The sequence below is a fragment of the Myotis brandtii genome, unplaced genomic scaffold (assembly GCF_000412655.1).
Source record: "Myotis brandtii unplaced genomic scaffold, ASM41265v1 scaffold79, whole genome shotgun sequence".
NCBI lineage: Eukaryota > Metazoa > Chordata > Mammalia > Chiroptera > Vespertilionidae > Myotis > Myotis brandtii.
The window spans coordinates 2,289,325-2,295,329 of NW_005371173.1; the positions used below are offsets into that span (position 1 = coordinate 2,289,325).

The 6,005-nt window shown below is 46.9% G+C and overlaps 1 protein-coding gene and 1 pseudogene across 3 annotated transcripts in view; both read right to left on the bottom strand.

Annotated features, from left to right (window-relative positions):
* NHEJ1 (nonhomologous end-joining factor 1) overlaps positions 1 to 6,005 on the bottom strand; it is a 96,106-nt gene that overhangs the window by 60,647 nt on the left and 29,454 nt on the right. The window lies entirely within an intron of this gene.
* LOC102253364 lies at positions 682 to 2,229 on the bottom strand (annotated as a pseudogene).

Sequence of the window (6,005 nt, forward strand, 5' to 3'; positions counted from 1 at the left end):
CCCAGGTTCGATTCCAGTCAAGGGCATGTACCTTGGTTGCAGGCACATCCCCAGTAGGGAGTGTGCCGGAGGCAGCTGATCGATGTTTCTCTCTCATGGATGTTTCTAACTCTCTATCCCTCTCCTTTCCCCTCTGTAAAAAATCAATAAAATATATTTTTTAAAAAAGAACAAGACAAAAATGTAAACAGACTTTGTAAAGACAGAATAAAAAATATAAAAGGCTACAGAAGGAAGGATATACAGAATGGGACAATTAATTATTGTTTCATCATATTCCTTATGGATAAGTATTTTTTTCCCCTAAAACCCACTCCTGGACCTAACTCTAGGAACTGCACGCAGCTTCCAAAGTCAGCTTCCTCAGACCTCAAGATTTACAAAGTCTTTAGTAGAAATTATGGAGAGATGCCTGGGATTGACAGTTTAAATTACATGCAAGTATTTTCCCAAACGTCACCACAGGAAATATGTGGGGCTCCATAAAAAGCATTGTCATCTGGTAAACGGAGACGCTTCTGATAGGCCCTAGCATGACCCAGTAAATCAGGGGAACGGAGCCAATCATTCCCCTGATTTACTGGGAATCTTGCAGGAATCTTAGGGCTAGACATGCCCTCTCCTACTCTTGCTCTCAAATTGTGTCCAAGCAGCTCTAGACTACACCTGTCAGTAGGAAAAGAATCTTTTTCCCCCCCGGTTTTCCCAAGGAGTTTATTTGGGCAAACCAGAGGATGGGAAGGTCCTGCATCTAAATAAGGTGTTGGGCCTCTTGGTGTTCGTGAAGTGTGGCTCATGCTGGCCACTAAGGACCCGGTGGGAAAACGGGAACTTGATCTTGAAGTTGTAGAGCTGCTTGACTGCTGGCTGCAATCTCCTCCATCTTCATTATCTGGATTGAGTGGGCACGGGCACAGTGCCAGCCCCCATGTCTCAGTAGCACTGGGTGACGGTGCCTGGGGTGATCAGGTCCTGGTACTCCCGGTACATGTTGAGGGTGCTACTGCGGGAGTCGAGTTGTACCGCAGCCAGATGCCAAAGTTCTTCACCCGGAGGGTGATTTCCCTGAAGATTTCTTCATCTTCTTTAGCTGAGACACAAAGTACCAGAAGCGGGACTTGGCAACGACATGGTTAAGTGCAAAGATGTGCGTGTGGTAGAGGGGTGGTGTGCGGCAGTTGGGGGTGGGCAGGCAGCACCGCACCACCTTGTACCCCACCACCTGGTACTCTTGCAGCGTGCCCGAGGCCTGCACAGCATTCTCTCTGCATTCACCACCACCCACAAAAGGAAGTCAGGAAAAGAATCTTAAAGAATTCTAGGAAGGGAGTTTCCAAAGCTTTCCTAGTAGCAATCTAGTCAGGTAGAAAAGTCTTCTCTCTACTTCACCTTTATTCTTATTGCTACAATTCAAGTTCATCCTTTCTTGTATTATCTTGAATGAAATGCAAAAAAAAAAAAAGCTATTTATCATCCTGCATGTGCTAAATCTTCATATTTAAAAGACCAAGCTACTACCCCTACTCAATCTACTCTACGAATTAAATAATCCCACTTTCCTTGGATACTATTTTTTTAAAATTCTGTTTCCATCCCTTTCATTATTGTCCTAACTTTCCTATGGGCACTCAGGCCCTATGCATCTTTCAAGCATGACCCTCAAATCCTAAGAGGCCCACTAGTGCTAAATCAATAGGAAGGTGGCCTCAGCATCTCATGCCCTTCTATTATTGATACAATCTGGAACGATGTTCATCTTTTTATTCACCCAAACTATGCCAAAGACTATGTCACAGTTGGGAGCTCTTCCTAGTTAAATCTTTCAGGAAAAAGGGGGACATTTTCCCACCTAGGAAATAGAAGGTACTTTATAGGAAAGACATTCTATTACATAAGATACTGGAGTAGCTAAAGCATCTGATAAAAGGAGTAGCAGGCAAGGTCGGTGTGCAGGGAGCCCAGGAGGGCATTTAGAGGGGCATGTGCCTGGTTGAGGGCTAGTAAAGGAATCAGAAGGTTCTGCTTTCCTTTACTTAGATCCACCCCCTTGTCAGGAGCTCCCTGGGAATCCTTCACTAATTTCCCCACAGAGAACGACTTCCTCATTTGTCCAGCTCAGCACCTTGTCTCTATCACTAGCACAGCACTCTCGCCTTGGATTGCAGGTTTATAAATAAGCACACCTACCTGTCTCCCCTTCTCCTTCAGGGCAGGAGTCATGTCAGCCATTGCTGTATCCCTGACAGTCACAAGTACTTAACAATGCTAGTTCCCTAGCCCCCGCAGCACCTCGTGCAAAAACCTAAACTCCGGGAAGAGTCCATAAACACTGGCTAAAGATGGTAATATCACCAGCAGCCATCCAGCACACCTCCACTATGCTGTCGGACCAGTTTAGGATATTGGCTTGGAAACTCCTTTTTTCTCTTGGCCCAGACATTTACTCTTAAGGTTTGCTTCTTCCTCAAGAGACTCCAGGAAATAAGGTTAGTTTTAAGTCCTAGAAACTCTAATCATTCCTGTTTTCTTCAAGCTAAGGGCCTAAAGGAAGACTGCAAATACCCATGAATATTGATGAACCTCTGCGGTCACATGAATATTAACAACACCCTGTGGTTTTCGGGAACAGCAGCCCAGCGAGAAGGTCTAATATTAATCTTGGCTAGGCCCAAAAGGTGGGAAGAGCATATGCCCATATGTCTCCATGGGGAGTAAAGGGTGCATGGCAGAGTCTAGTTTGGGGGTTGGTCCCTATGCAAACACTGGACACAAGGGCAGTTAAGAAGGGACTCAATGTTGTACCCCATGTCCCTGGCACTGAGGGCTCTGTTAGCTGCTACCCAGGCAGAAGTCCCCAATCCTCACGCTTTGCAGCAGTAAGGATGCAGAAACAGGAAGACCTCGATTCAGAGGAGAACAGGTAGACACACTGACCTAGTTCAATCACTACAGTAGAGAGAGAGGTAGGGAAGGTTCAAAGTCAGATCTCTTTGGGAAGAAACCTGAATCAAATAAAAAAGCTCAATTAGGCAACAAAATACACAGTTAGCAAGTCACACAATAACAGTAACAAAGGACCTAGAGACTGTGGAGTCTCTAGCTCCACACCTTTCATGAAACTAGTGGACACAGAGAACAATGGCTCAGGTTTAAGAAGAAACATGTTCCAGGGCTGAAGCTGCAAGAGATGGGAGGCATTGGGTTCTTTCAGCTCTGATAGCTTCTGAACCAGGAGATACCAGAAAGAATGGTGCCTGTTATTAAAAACTAGAGGCCCAGTGCATGAAATTTGTGCATGGGGGGGGGGGGTCACTAAGCCCTGCACCCTTTTGCAATCCGGGACCCCTTGGGGGATGTCCGACTACCAGCAGTCAGACATCCCTCTCACAATCCGGGACCGCTGGCTCTTAATCACTCACCTCCCTGCCTGCCTGATCACCCCTAACCACTCTGCCTGCCTGCCTGATCACCCCTAACTGCCTCTGCCTCGGCCCCTGGTTGTTTGGCTGTCTGGTCTAATTAGCATATTATGTTTTTATTATTATAGATAAAGAAATAAAGGAGAAGTGCTGTGAATCAGTCAACCAAAGAAACTCAGGCACCCCTGGACCTGGGTCTAAGTTCAACACCTATTCAATGGCATGTGACAACACTAGTAAAGGAAAGGCAGGTTAAGTGGCCTTATGCAGTGATTAAAATTAATGCTAATAATAAGATTCCTGCTGTACTCACACACCAGGACAGACTGTGCTTAAAACTAGAGAAGTGCCTCTACTCCTCTGTTTAATCCTACTCAAAGGCCTTGACCCCTTAGCTCTGTCTGAAAAGCTGACCCAGCCCCCTTCACACACACTTAAGGGGAATGGAGAGGCCTGCCGGCCTAGCCCAAGCCGAGGTGGTGAGAGGCCACACCTAGGAAGAGGGTGGGGGCTGCTCACGGGAGCTGTGTTCTGTCACACAATTACCATATTATGTAGCTCTAATAAAAAAAAATACTTGAAGTTTTACTAGTGCCATATAATAAAGTATTTATAGAATCCGGGGGTTGGGGGTGGGCAAAGGTAAAGGGGGGGAGAGGGGAAAGAAGGAATCAGAATTGTTAGCAAGAGCCCTGGCAACAACAACTCCCAGTATTCACCATAGAGGTAAACTTCAAAGCCATCAGCCTGGGACATCCGGCTCGCTCTCATTAACCTAGATCAAGGTGGCTTACTGTTCACCTCCTCTCCATAACAGTCTGTCTCTGACTTCTTCCTGGTTTACAAAGCAAAGAGATGAGAAACTGGAAGGAACCGGGAGGTAGAAGAAGGAATGTCAGCAGAACTGTGCGGCGCCTAGGCCTGGAAGTCTGGGGACCAGAGTAAAGGGGTTGTCAGTTGAAAGAATGAATGGAATGTGAGTTTCTAAAGGTTCCATTCTGAGACTAAACTTCTAGGTCTCACCATCCAACAAACCTGACAGTTTTGAAATTTGCCAAAATAGGGTTTTCCATCATTGCACTTGCCCTTTTGCACACCTCTCACACTCCCCATTCCAACCACACTCTCCACTTGCTACCACCACGAGGGCAGTGTGCTCCACAACTACACAACCACACCGCATGCACCCACAGCTTCTCCCAGACCTCCCCTCCTCACCCATGGTCCTTATAGCCGCAGTGTCACACACACAACAAGCTCACCACAACACACTCCTCCCCAAGAGCACTGGCTGCCTGGATTTCCTAGGCATCTTCCCAACTTAAGACACATCCTAGATAAAAACATTTTGAGCCTACAATCCTCTTTAACATTTCAAAATTTTCTATTACCCAGAAAATCTCCCCAAAGAGAGAGAACAGTGAGGGCTATGGCATTATTACAGAGGAGACTATAAACAGAACAAATATAGAGCTGCTTTATTACAAGGCAGTGTGGGGTTGGTGGCTGGCTGATTACAGGGACACTCCCCAGAGCTCTCTGCAATCCCAAACCTCAATAAAGGCCAGACTAGAGCTGCTTTCAACCAAAGGGCAGGCAATTGAATCCAGGGGGCCCCTAGAATCCCTTCAGATTCCAGTCCAGGATATGATACCTGCCTTGGTTGAAGATAAGAAGGAAAGCAAACACAATCTAAGAACAACCCGCTTAGCAAAGAGCCCCCAAAGGCAAACACAATTAGTATGGTTTGGGTCTCTTGCAATCAACAGATATCAACCTTCAGATTTAAAAAAATTAAAAAAAACAACAATAGAAATCAAAAACAAATTGATAGACCGAAAACCCATACACATCAGGGACAGTACAGAGTGAGGAGCAAGAATAGACTGGAAGACAAGAGAAGCAGCGCAGCTTGAGTGACTAAAGCAACCATATTACGCAAAACATCATAGAAGGAAAGAGTGGGAAATCCACAAGTCCTCTCTTCTGGGCTCTGGGCACACGGCGTCCCTTCCTGGGTGACTCACAGTGGGGTCACCTTCACCCCCTGCTTCATGTGGTAAGGGCCTCTTTATAAGGAGACACACCACGAGCCTTCTCCTCCTCCATCTCTGCGAGCCAGGAGAATTGCGTCACTGACCTCCACACATACTCACTCCCTCCTCTTTCCAGCCGGCCACCACACAAGGGATCTTGTCTTGTGGTCCCTGCGATCCTTTCATCTGGGCTCCAAACCCACTGTCACCTTGGCCCTGAATCACTCCCCAGGAGACACTGGGAAAACACTGCTGGACAAAGAGCGTCTGGGTCCTGTATGGCTAGAATTTACTGATCCCTGCTGGTGAGAGAACCCGGGCCACGCTCTCCCCTGCCCAAGGCCAAGGCCCAGGAATAATTTTGAACCTGGCCTTTGGCCAGCTCTGCTACAGACTAGGTTCCCGCTGATTTGGGCGATACCAATTCCCTCCAGCTCCCAAGAACCTAAGGACAAAAAGGGCTGAGAGGCAGCCTTAAAGGTTCTAGCTTATCTACCTTACTTGTTCAGTGGCCGAGAAATTGCTAGAGTTGGGAAGAGAGCCAGCAACC